Below are 13,162 nucleotides of genomic sequence, written 5' to 3'. Positions count from 1 at the left end.
GAATTATAAAATATTGGAGAGTTATGCTTCAAAACATAAAATTTTTAAAACATTTGATTTTTGAAAAGCTTCCTGGCACAGGTGTCTGCAAGGTTGTTTCCATACATACTTGAAAGTTTGGTCTATTAACAGAGGGTCATGAGATCCAGCTGCCTAAAAGGGCAAGATTTCTATATGTTGTATAGAAAGAAACTGTTATTTTACTTAAAAAGATTAATTAGACAAGAAATTTATTTGTTGTATGTGAATCTTCACTTAAAACACAAGGATTTCCTCTATTTAGCGCTCAATAAATAAACAATTTGTTGGATGTCCCTTTAATCCAGAACTGACTGGCCCACTTTCATTCCAACAGGGGAAGACAGTATGAAATAGGAAATCCAGCTCTATGCCTTTTCTGTCTTGGCTTTTGAGCCAGACAGGCAGGTCTGTGGACAAATTGACGTCTGTGGGTACAGGATCAATATCTCCAACTAAGACTTGACATAGAATAGGAAATGAAATATCCCCATTGTGAGGGTCACCTGGAACCTGGTTCTGCATTCCAGCCCTGTAAAACTTCTGCTTTAATGTCCAGCCCTGAGGCTTCTACATCAGAAATCCACAGATACAAGGTAAAGGGAAGGCTGTCCTGGTCCCATTTCAGTGAGGGTCAAGAACTTACCTTATAGTCCAGCTGACCATGTATTTTTTGCTGCTGATTCAAATGGAAGAATAATTTTTCTTGACTTTGGTAGGAGACAAACTTTTTGTGAATAGTATCATCACTCAGATACCAACTCAAGGCCTTTAGAAAGGAAAGTGGCTTGTTTTTCATTTTCATTTTATTTCATTTGTTCCTTTATTTAATTCTCAGATTTGAGAAAAATACTTGTTTTCCAATTCATGGGAAGGCAAAAGAGAGTGCCTTTTGTGGATATTTGAGGCAAAACATTGTTCAGTTTAAAATCTGTAATGGTGTTAGTATTTTCATTTCCTGAATCCACCAGTTTCTTTACTGACTGGTGAGCTCAATTTACCCTTCTTGTTTTCAATTTTTGATATCAAAGGAATGTGATAATATTTTTTGAACATAAGTATTAAATAATTAATAATAATAACTGATAAAGCTTTTCATTATAATACATTACTGTATAGTTCAATACTAATTTTATAGTTAGTTCTTATGATTTAATTTAGTAATCTGGAATGCACTAATCCTTAATGTTTTATGTTATAAAAATATTATTTATAAATTAATTTTTGTGAATAATAGAAAGAGATTTAAATGTGTTGTGTTAGTAAAAAATTACATTTACATGTTATTTTTTAGTTTAAGCTTAATTGCTTGCATTCTTCAATTAATACCCCTATATTTTAGGCTGTCTTCTTCCATGTTCACGGTATTATATTAGGAAAAACAAATCCTGACCTTCAAATAGGAATGGAAATTCAAAACCAAAAAATGTTTAATGACTATATAAATGCATATATTTATCCTATCTTTGAGGAAAATTGAGATAGATATTTAATTGCCATTCTAATGTTACCAAATAAAATATTTGGGTTATGTTGTTCTAAATATTTGTGTTTTGTAGTTATTAGGTATTTTTCATGAATATAAGGATCGTTAATAGTGTGCATTAGGATTTGTGTTATCTTCATTTATAGATTCACAACACATTAGATGATATAGAATCCCCTGAGATCATCTTGTTTAATTTGTCATTTTATATAAAATGTCTCTGAAGCCCAAGATAATTAGTGACTCACAACATAGCTACTTTTACCTAAAACTCTGTCCCTGATGCTAATACAATAAGGAGGAAAATGGTTTTGATAAAAAGAAAAAGGAAGTTTTAATGCTTTTTTAGGAAAGGAGAAACACAGGGGACTCCTGTCCCAAAGGCTGTGATTCTGCCCATCAGAAAGAACAGAGGGGCGCTTAACCACCAAGCCATATCTCCAGCCCTTTTAAAATTTTATTTAGAGACAGGGTCTCCTGAGGACCTCCCTAAGTTGCTGAAGCTCAGTTTGAACTCACAGTCCTCCTGCATCAGTCTCCTGGGTCCTGGGATTACAGGCACCCAGCCAGAAAGTTTTTTAAAGAGGTGATTCACAGCCTGTATTCCACCTGAGCACTGACTGGAGGTGGGTGGGGTAGTGGTTGAAATCCACTTGCTAATTTGGGAGATGGAGGAGAGGAAAAAAAACCCAAATACTTCAGTTTTAAAATAAGCCTCAGTGGCAGAGCAGCAAGGGCTGTATTCAAAGCCTGAAGTGGACCACTTTTACACTACTGGTGACGTGTACAATTTACGTTTTCTTTAGCTTTAAAAATAAATCTTGGGACTGGCATTGTGGCTTAGTGGTAACACGCTTGCTGAGCATGCATGAGGCACTGGATTCGATTGTCAGCACCACATACAAATAAATAAAATAAAGGTTCATCAACAACTAAAAAATATTTAAAAAAAAATAAATCTTGCTGGGTACATTAGTGCATACCTGTAATTCCAGCAACAGAGGACGCTGAGGCAGGATGATTGTAAATTCAAGCTTGCTTTAGCAACTTAGCAAGTCCCTAAGAGACTGAGCCAGACTGTCTCAAAAATAAAAATAAGTGTTCTGGGTAAAAAATAAAGCACTCCAGGGCTCTGTGGCATATTCCTGAAATCCCAGCAGCTTGGGAGGCTGAGGCAGGAAGATCACAAATTCAAAGCCAGTCTCAGCAAAAGCGAGGTGTTAAGCAACTCTGAGACCCTGTCTCTAAGTAGAATGCAAAACATGGCTGGGAATGTGACCTAGCGATGAGTGCCCCTGAGTTTAATCCCTGGTACCCCCCAGAAATAAAAATAAAGTACCTCTGGGTTCAATCCCCAGTGCCAATAAATAAATAAAATAACGTCGTACTTCCTTTTTACTCTTTATTTTCTTATATTCTTTATGATCCTTCTTTGACCTTTCCATTTATATTTTTGTTCTTTGTATATTGTATCATTTTTCAAAATAATTTTATGCTTTTTGTTTGTGTTTGTTTTTGAAATTATTTTTTTATCCTTTAAAATTTTATTCATTTTTTCCCCCTTTTGATTCAGTTCTGCTACATATGTTTAAGGTAAGATGGGAAAAATAAACATTTATTATTTTGTGTAAGTTTTATTTAGATAAAATAGAATAAGATTTTTTGTGTTGTGGCTATCAGCCACTATTCTTAAGAAGATATATATTAAATATAGAAATGTATACTTTACTTGAAACTTTAAAATAACTCAACGAGTAAATACCTACTGAACTCTCATACCTTTGAATCTTCCTTCATGATCATCATGATTTATCTTTGATGATTAGCTATTACCGACCTAAATATTTCTGACTTAAGATTAATCTATATATACCAAGTAATAATAGTCATCATCATCATCAATCTGTTCAGTCAGATATTCTTACTCTCACTCAAACACTCATGTTTAGAGCCATACATACCAGCTTATGTGATGACTCTACTTCTGCATTGATTGTTGGAATGCTTTGTATTCTCATGCTGTTTATCCTTCTTCTTCTTCTTCCTTTTTTAAAAAAATACTAGTATTCATCATAATGTCTCACTTTTTTCATTTTTCCTTTGTGTGATGTGTCCACATGATTCTTATCATCATAAAATATGTATTGACTCACAAAAGCTGACTTTTGGCAGGAGTTGTTTCTTTTATCAAAAACAGATTCCCTTGGAAATATGACCCATTACCAAGAGAAGAAAAGAAGTCAAAAAATAAAAACAAAAAAACCCAAAAACCAAAAAGACCTTATTCTGATAGGTTTATAGATTTCTTCCACAGATAGCTGAAAGTAATCTGACTTAAAGAGTAGGATTTTGATAAAAATAGAAAAAATATGATTCAGCATGGTATTGCTGTTTTATCATTGTTTGTATATCTTACGAAGTGCTTGTTCCCAAACATAGAAGCTTGTGGTGGCAGCAAGTTTATGAAGGTAGTAGTTTTAGTGCTAGTTTAGATATTATGATGGATACTAGTATTTAAATATCTGGACACTCTGTCTTGCCCTTGTAAATGTTTGTATTTTGTAAGCAAAATATAGTCCTCCTCTTCCCAGTTCTCTAGTTTCTAGCTAAATTCTTAGGAAGAATTAATTGCCTCTACTGATTGGCAGCTATATCACAAAATATTTAAAGTTGTATACATAGTTTCAATGTTTTGTGATGTGATAGTGGTTTTTATGAAAATAACAAAATTGTTGAGTTCTTAAGTGTTATTATAAGGTTTAGTCTTTTTCTTAAGAATAAAAACAGATTTTAAGAAAATGATACCAAGGGCTATTAGGTATGTTCAGAGAAAATAGGGCAATTGTATATATTTTGATATTTATCTTTCTAGTAGTATAATTTTAGGTTTTTACTTTAGATGCTCAATTTCTAATTAATTTTCAACAAAACTTACTCTAGCTATATAGTTTCTCCCTTGAAAGTACATGTTTTAACACATATAAACTATTTTTTGCTTTTTAAAATGTTTTATTCATATATTATAATTATATATAATAGTGGGATTTGTTGTTACATATTCATACATACACATTAAAAAATAATATAATTTTGTCAATTCATTCCCTAGTACTTGCCATTTCCCTTCCCTCCTCCCTCCTCTGGTTCCTTTCCCACTGTTCTCCCTTTTGTTTTCATGAAATCCCCCTTCCCCTTGTCTTTCTAGCTGCCACATATGAGAGTAAAATACAACCCTTAACTTTGAGTTTCACTTATTTAGCTTAACATAATACTCTAAAGTTCCATCCATTTTCCTGCAAACGACATAATTTTGTTCTGTATAAAACTCCATTATGTGTACACACACACACACACACACACACACTACATTTTATTTATTCATTTCTTCATTGATAGATACCTAGAGTGGTTCCATTGTTTGGCTACTGAGAATTGTGCTGCTATAAACATGGGTGTGCATGTATCACTATAGTATGCTGACTTTAATTCTTAAGGATAAATACTGAGGTATGGTATAGCTGGGTCTGTTTGCTCTTTTTATAAACAAGAGGGTGAAAAAAAAGTAAGAAGCTGAAGAAAATATGGTAAAAGTTATAAGATAAGCCAAAACAATAGACCATAGGTGAATACTTCAGACTCTATATGTATTCTTTATCCAAATATCTGGGGTCATTATTGTGTATTGTTCTTCTTTGGAAATTAAAAAAAAATATTCTACATTTTATGCTGATTAAAAAATGTTCTGCAGATATATGAGAATATTGAAATTATGATCTAAATCCATCCCAAAGAATAGACCTTAGTGCCCTTCAGGGGTCTGGGGAAAGAGGAAGAACATAAAGTATGCTTTAGCCTTTTAATCACAGTAACTAGGATATTTCTACATTATCTATAGTTTTCTTGTGATAGCAAGAAAGCACTGCCTGCCTTACTGCTTCACTTGGCAAAAGAAACAAAGCAACTACTCCACTGCCAAAAAACCTTGAATTAAAGAAGCACACAATAATTGATTGCTGTGCTCCAGAATGTGTTATTACTAATCCACTATGAGTCCTGGCAGAACCAAGCATAAATATGTAGTAAATGAAGCTACATCTTGCAAATCACTTCCTGTTATCACCACATGTTGCTCTAGATATCATCTAAGATAAGTTTTACTAGAATTTCAGAAGTCCTCGTTTGCATGATTTACCTATTTTATTGTTTCTCCCAAAGTATGGTTGACTTTTCCTTTGTATTTAAGTAAAAAAGAAATATTGAGCTTCGTAAAGAATTAGGTTTATGGGAGTTTAAGGAGGAAAAGTTTATTTTGGGGCTTATGGTTTTAGAGGTCTTAGTTCATAGATGGTCTACTCCATTCCTTAGGGTTCCCAGGTGAGGCAGAACACCATGGCAGAAGGCTGTGGCAGAGAAAAGTATGTGGGAACATGGCACCAGAAGGCGGTGAGAGAGAGAGAAAGCTCTACTCAACAGGATAAAGCATATACCCCAGAAGTACACCCACCAGGGACTAACGTCCTCCAAGCACACCCTACCTGCCTACAGTTACCACCCAGTTAATCCCTATCAGGGGATTAACGAATGGATTCAGTTAAATCTCCCATAGCTAATCATTTCATCTCTAAACTTTCTAGCATTGTCTCATATATGAGCTTTTGGGTGATACCTCATGTCTAAACTATAACACTAAGCAACTGATCTACCAGTGACCACATCCCCAGCCCTTGGTTGCCTTTTAAATTCCTCTTTTCTTTGCTGTACCATATTATAGAAAGCAGTATTGGACACCAAAATATGAGAAATTATTTCAAATCATATGAGCTAATTACTGTGAAAATAGATGTTACAAAATAAACAAGAAAGCCAGTTTTCCAGCTTCTACTCTATGGATGACTGAAAAGACAGAGGAATAAAGTCCTGTGACCTGCCACTGCTGAGCAGTAGATACTGGTGTATAGTTTCTCAGAATTATCAAGACTCCCACTGAGAAAAAGTGGCTTTGGGACTATAGCTATACTTCTGACAATAGATTTTGGGGCAAGAAAATTGCTTTAGTTAGACATAGCTTCTAAAATCTGGATGAAAAATGAAGATAGAAAAATGCATACATGAACACTTCAATTTTAACATGATTTATAAAAATAATTACTTCAGTTTTTATCTTTTTATTAGAACATTATAATTATACATAATAGTGGGATTCATTTTTTACATTTTCATATACACACACAATATAATAATATGGTTTGGTCAATTTTGCTCCCCAGGATAATGGAATTTTTCACCAGATGTTCTGATAAATAGATTTCTTATAATGGCAATATTTTGTACACTTAAATGATGATTGCTTTTTTAGGTTAATGTGCCTCAACTCTTTGTTAGCTGTGCATTAATTTTCTAAGACTATCATAACAAATTACTAAAATCTTGGTAGTGTAAATGAACAGAAATTTCTTCTTTCACAGTTGAAATTCAGAAGTCCAAAATCAAGATGTTGGCAGAATTGGTTCTTTGTAGAGCCTCTGCATGAGAATGGTTCCCTGATACTTTCTCAGCTTCTGGTGGCTTCTGGTATCAATCCTTGGCATTCTTCAACTTTTAGACAGACCATGCAGTCCCTTTATCCTTCACATCACCTTCTTATCTGTGTTTCTCCCTCTTATGAGTCTTCTAAGGATACCTATCACTGGGTTGAGGACCCACCTAGATATTGCAGGTTGATCTTATCCTGAGATTTTTAACCTAATTATATTTGCAAAACCCCTTTTTTCCAAATAAGGTCCTATTCACAAATTCTTCAGGGGACACACCATCTAACCCACTACAGTTTGTGTCAACTCTTGAATCATTAAGAAATTTCTTAAAATGTGGAGGTTTGGTTGTAGGTGAGATTCTTAACCTTAAAGAGAAGCTGGTTCCTTTTCACTCTTTTTTTTTTCAAGTATTTTTTGAACAGTTCCTCTGTGAGCCCTGCAGCTTAAATTTAAAATTAGCTGTGATACCAAATTTTGCTCTTTTGACAGGTCCTTACTTTGTATTTCCTGAGCTCTCTTTCTCAAACCACTCAAAGAGAAATTTTGTTTAAAGTTTGGTCAGTAAATGTTTACTTGATTGCTTAAATGATACTTTAAACAAAGGACTTTCTGGGCTCATATTATAGATAGATGCAGATGCTGGCAAAACCTGGGTTGTAGTCCTGACTTTGACTCTTTTTTTTTTTTTTTTTTTTTTTTGGAGGTGGGTTACCTGGTATTGAACTCAGGGGTACTTGACCACTGAGCCACATCCCCAGCCCTATTTTGTATTTTATTTGGAGGAATGGTCTCACTGAGTTGCTTAAAATCTTGCTTTTGTTGAGGCTGGTTCTGAACTTGCAATCTTCCTGTTTCAGCCTCCTGAGCTGCTGGGATTATAGGTGTGTGACACCACACCCAGCTTGGCTTTGACTCTTAATTTAGAGTTGGACTATGAACAACATATCAGGAGCTTCTGCTAAAACAAAATTATTTCTATGAATTTATCATTCCTGAAGTTTTATGACTGTTAAGCCAGATTTTAAAAAATACATTTTTTTCTAATTCTGCCTATAGAAATTTGGAAATAGAATCGTTTTGCATATTATAATGCACACTTTAATGTGTTGGGACTTTCCCTATATTTTGATTAAGATGGCAGAAGCAGTAGTAGTAACTATGGCTATTTAGAGAGGATTTACATGTTACTGGATGCCAGGAGCTTTGCTAAGACTTTTATTTGCCATGTTTGATCTTTAAAGCAATATTATTAGGCAGTACTCTTCTTCCTCATAGTTGGTACTATTATTAACCCTATTATTGGTACACAGATGAGTTAAGCAACCTGTCCAAAATCATATAGATTGAAACTGGTAGGTCCAGGAGTTGAACCCTCTCAGACTCTACATTATAGATTTTGTAATTTAAATAATATGAACAACAGGGTTGGAAAACCATGACCCATGGTCCATGGAAAAAGGCCAAAATCTGGCTGGTTGCCTATACTGCTATAAGTTATTTTTACATTTTTTAAATGTTAAAAAAATATAAAAAGAAGAATAATATATTGTGACAGATAAAAATTACATGAAATTTAATCTTCAATATTCATAAATAAAGTTTTATTTGAACACAACCATGCTCATTTGTTTATATATTGTCTGTGGCTGTTTTTATAGTAGTTGACTCAAAGACCATATGGGTAATGAGTTAAAATATTTCCTATCTGGCAGAAATTTGCCAACAAACAATAATACAAAACAAGATCCACATAATATTGCTGGTAATTTATTTTTATCTTTTTTTATTTGTTTCTTTGCTTTCAGCACTGTGGATTGAACCCAGGAGCACGCTGCCATAGAGTTATATATACCTAATTATTTTTATCTTTGTATTGCTCTTATTATCAATAGATAATATAATATATATATATATTTATATTTTAAAAAGGGCATACTTTAAATACAGTCTTAGATTATTTAAGAATTTTAATTACCTTTCAAGAAATGGTAAAAATATATTTAGGAAATTTTATTATTTGGAATTATATGAAAAATAAATCAACATTTATTGGCTTATTTTATTAGTTTGTATATTTTCAAAGAATGTCAACTTCATCATGCAAATGTCTAAAAGTATTGTAAATATTTTCTGTCTTAGCTATTAACTAGAATAAGCCTTGTCTTCTTTTGACTACTTATTTATTTATTCATTTCAGATGATTTGCATTGTTGATTGGTATACTTACTTTGTCCTTAATATGAAGAATATGTTTAAAAATATGTTTAAACCTCAGCTAAAAATACTTTTATTAAAATATTTTATTATTATTTATTTGGCAAATATAATAACTATAGTTAATAGTCCATTTAACTAATCACAAATAGCCTTACGTATTTCTCACTTAAGTTTGCCTCAAGAGAACTATGAAAAAATGTTATATTTATAGTGAAATTATATTGTTACATTAACTTTAGCAAATGATTTTAATGAGCTATGACATGCTTGTCATATATACATATAAAATTGTGATAGTTCTTATGCACAATAACCAAATGAGTATTAATCTGTGTTTTTGTGCATTTTTTTCTGTCCTGTTTTATGTAAGCACAATTTTTTATAAAAACAAACTGGTTAAGAAACCATCTTCTTTACTGTCTTTGGCATTCTGATTTGTAATAAGGTCAGGTGATTAGTATTAAATTGTATGACTTCTATTTTGCTTCATTTCTTTATAGCTCTTCAACATGCATTTCAAAATAATGAGTTTTGCTACTTTTCACATCTAATATTATCTAAGTAATATTGCCAAGAGATTTGTGAGTGGATAGGATCTAGTATCTAAGTTATTTCCAGCATATTTGAGTGTGGTTACTTAAAATTATTTAATTATTTTCAAAGAATCTTTACTAGTCAGATGATTCAGCATGCTTGAGTGCTTTTGCTGGTTCACTTGCCTTGCTAAAAATTCACTGGATGATACAGTTTTTAATTACATTTTTAACTTGTTCATGCTTAGGAAGGAGCATTAAGATAATATGCTAGTCAGAACCTAATTTTTGTATCTTGATAGTTCTTTAAAATCATTTTTAGTATTATGGTATTTCAAAATTTATATAAAAGAACTTCTGAAGAATAACTTGCAATTAAACAAGTAAATAGTAGGACAAATATCTATGTACATTATATTGGAGAGACTCAATTAAACTCTTTGTTCAATAGAGACTTAGTTTAAGTAACACCTCTGGAAGCTTCTATCTCAGTTGACATTTAGAAAATGTAATTTTAATGAAACTTTTAGAGATAATTTCTCATTTGCCAATCAATAAATAGGCAAAGAAACTGAACAGGTACTTCATAGAAGAAATACAAATGACCAATAAATATATGAAAAAAAGTTCAATATCTCTAGCAATTAGAGAAATAAAAATTAAATAATGGTTTGGTAAGATAATCCTTTTAAAATCCTATCTTTCTGGATTATTGTTTAATTAAGACCATCCTTACTGAAGTGCTGTTTTTTTTTCTTATTTGTTCTTTTTAGATATACATGACAGTAGAGTATATTTTCACATATTATACATACATGGATTATAACTGATTCTAATTAGAATCCTATTTTTGTGGTTGTATGTGATGTGAAGTTACACTGTTCACATATTTATATGTAAGGATACAAAAGTTATGTCCAATTCAGTCTCCTGTCTTTCCTGTTCCTATCTTCTTCCTTTCTCTTCACTCCCCTTTGTCTAATCCAATGAACTTCTACTCTTCCCCTCCCCACCCTTCTTTTTTGTGGGTTAGCATCCACATATCTGAGAGAATGGTTTTTTTGGTCTATAGTTTTTGGGGACTGGCTTATTTCACGTAGAATGATATTTCCCAGTTCTATCCATTTACCAGCAAATGCCATAATTTCAGTCTTCTTTAAGGCTGAGTAATATACCACATTTTCTTTATCCATTCATCTGTTGAAAGGCACCTACTTTGGTTCCATAGCTTGGCTATTGTGAATTGAGCTGCTGTGAATATTGATGTGACTGTGTCACTGTAGTATGCTGATTTTAAGACTTTTGCGTATATGCCAAGGAGTAGGATAACTGGGTCAAGTCATGGTTGCATTCCAAGTTTTCTGAGGAATTTTCTTACTGCTTTCCATAGTGGTTGCACCAATTTGCAGTCCCACCAAAAATTTATGAGTGTACTTTTCCCCCCACATCCTTGCAAACATTTATTGGTATTTGTATTTTTGATAATTGCCATTCTGACTACAGTGAGATGGAATGTCAGTATAGTTTTAATTTTTATTTCTCTAATTGCTAGAGATATTGAACTTTTTTTCATATATTTATTGGTCATTTGTATTTCTTCTATGAAGTACCTGTTCAGTTTCTTTGCCTATTTATTGATTGGGTTATTATTATTATTTTGCTGTTAAGTTTTTTGAGTTCTTTGTATATCCTAGAGATATGGTTTATTTCACTTAATGTAATGTCCTCCAGTTCTATCCACGATTCCTCTATCTGAGGTGCACATGGTAAAGATTTTCTCCCATTCTGTAGGTTCTCTTTTCACATTCTTAATTCTTTCCTTTGCTGTGAAGAAAGTTTTTAGTTTGGTAGTATGCCATTTATTAATTCTTGATTTTACTTCTTGAGCTCTAGGAGTTTTATTGAGGAAGTTGTTTCCTAAGCTGACACAATGGAGAGTTGGGCCTACATTTTCTTCAAGAAGGTGCAGGGTCTCTGGTCAAATGACAAGGTCCTTGATCCACTTTGAGTTGAGTTTTGTGTAGGGTGAGAGAGAGAGGTTTAATTTCATTCTACCACATATGGATTTTATGTTTTTCCAGAACCATTTGTTGAAGAGGGTATATTGTATCTAATGTATGTTCATGATGCTTTTGTCTACTATGAGATAACCATATCTATGGGGTAATGTGGGTATATCTCTGTGTCTTCTATTCTGTTCCATTAGTCAAAGTGATGGTTTCTATTGGTATTATTTCACATGAAAATATCATGACTCTTTCAGTCAGTTATCTGAATATACTACAATAAATTAATACTCATAAAAGATCAGGGTTTTATCTGAAATAAGGCATAGAAAGACAAAGACATTCTTGTTAGAAATAATAGAAAATAGAATGAGTAAATTGTGTAAATCCTATGCCTAATTCTATGTCCAGAAAATTATTGCTATTTTTTCCTTATATTGAAGATTTTAAAAAGTAGTACTGAGTTCTTTGCATGTATTCTATATACAGTATACACATATTTGTAGATAGATACATATTTATGTAGTTAAGATCATATCATTTATACAATTTTATGTCCTATTTATCACATTTTAGGAATATAGTTATTAAAAGTCCTTGTAGCCATTATTTAAAAAATAATAATACTGGGACTGAGAATGTAGGTCAGCAGTAGAGACCTAGCATATGTGAGGGCCTGGGTTCTATTTCCTGCATTCCCCCCCCCCCCCAAAAAAAAAAAAACCCGTAAAAGTAACAATGTGTCTTTTTTCAGCTTTTTATCAATTTGAGGTAGTGTTTTACCTTCTTTGCATTTTACTTACTTAGTATATATTGACAAACTGTAGTTGTATGTATTTCTAGGGTACAAAGTGGTATTTTGATTTTTAAGTGCAATGTAGAATGCTTAAGTAAAATTACTTAACATATCCATCACCTCAAATATTTAACTTTCTTTGTGATGAGAACATTAGAAATGTACATTACTCAGTTACCAGCTATATTCAGCACTCTGTGCAATTGATTTAGGAAGAAAACAGACTTATTACCCTTAACAGAAGCTTTGTACCCTTTGACTATTATCTGTCTATTATACCCTCTCACAGCTTCTAGGAACCAGTATTATACTCTGCTTAGATAAGTTCACTTGTTTTAGATTATATGTGTAAGTGAGAATATTTGGTGTTTTTCTTTCTGCATTTGGCTTATTTCACATAATATAATGTCCTTCAGTTCCATCCACATTGTTGCAAGTGACAGAATTTCTTTCATAAGGCTGAATAGTATTTCCTTTTTGTGTGTGTGTATATACACCTCATTTTGTACATTCATTCTTCCTTTATGAGCACTTAGTTTGATTCCATTAACCTGGCTATGACATATTGCACT

The 13,162-nt window shown here is 32.6% G+C and overlaps 1 protein-coding gene across 7 annotated transcripts in view; it reads left to right on the top strand.

Moving 5' to 3' along the window:
* The window catches only part of Fer (FER tyrosine kinase), a 413,495-nt gene that overhangs the window by 132,848 nt on the left and 267,485 nt on the right, over positions 1–13,162 (top strand). The gene's annotated exons all lie outside the window — the stretch shown is intronic.

Source organism: Callospermophilus lateralis, chromosome 5 (genome assembly GCF_048772815.1).
Source record: "Callospermophilus lateralis isolate mCalLat2 chromosome 5, mCalLat2.hap1, whole genome shotgun sequence".
In the NCBI taxonomy this organism is placed as follows: domain Eukaryota; kingdom Metazoa; phylum Chordata; class Mammalia; order Rodentia; family Sciuridae; genus Callospermophilus; species Callospermophilus lateralis.
This window is presented reverse-complemented; position numbering and strand designations above follow the sequence as displayed.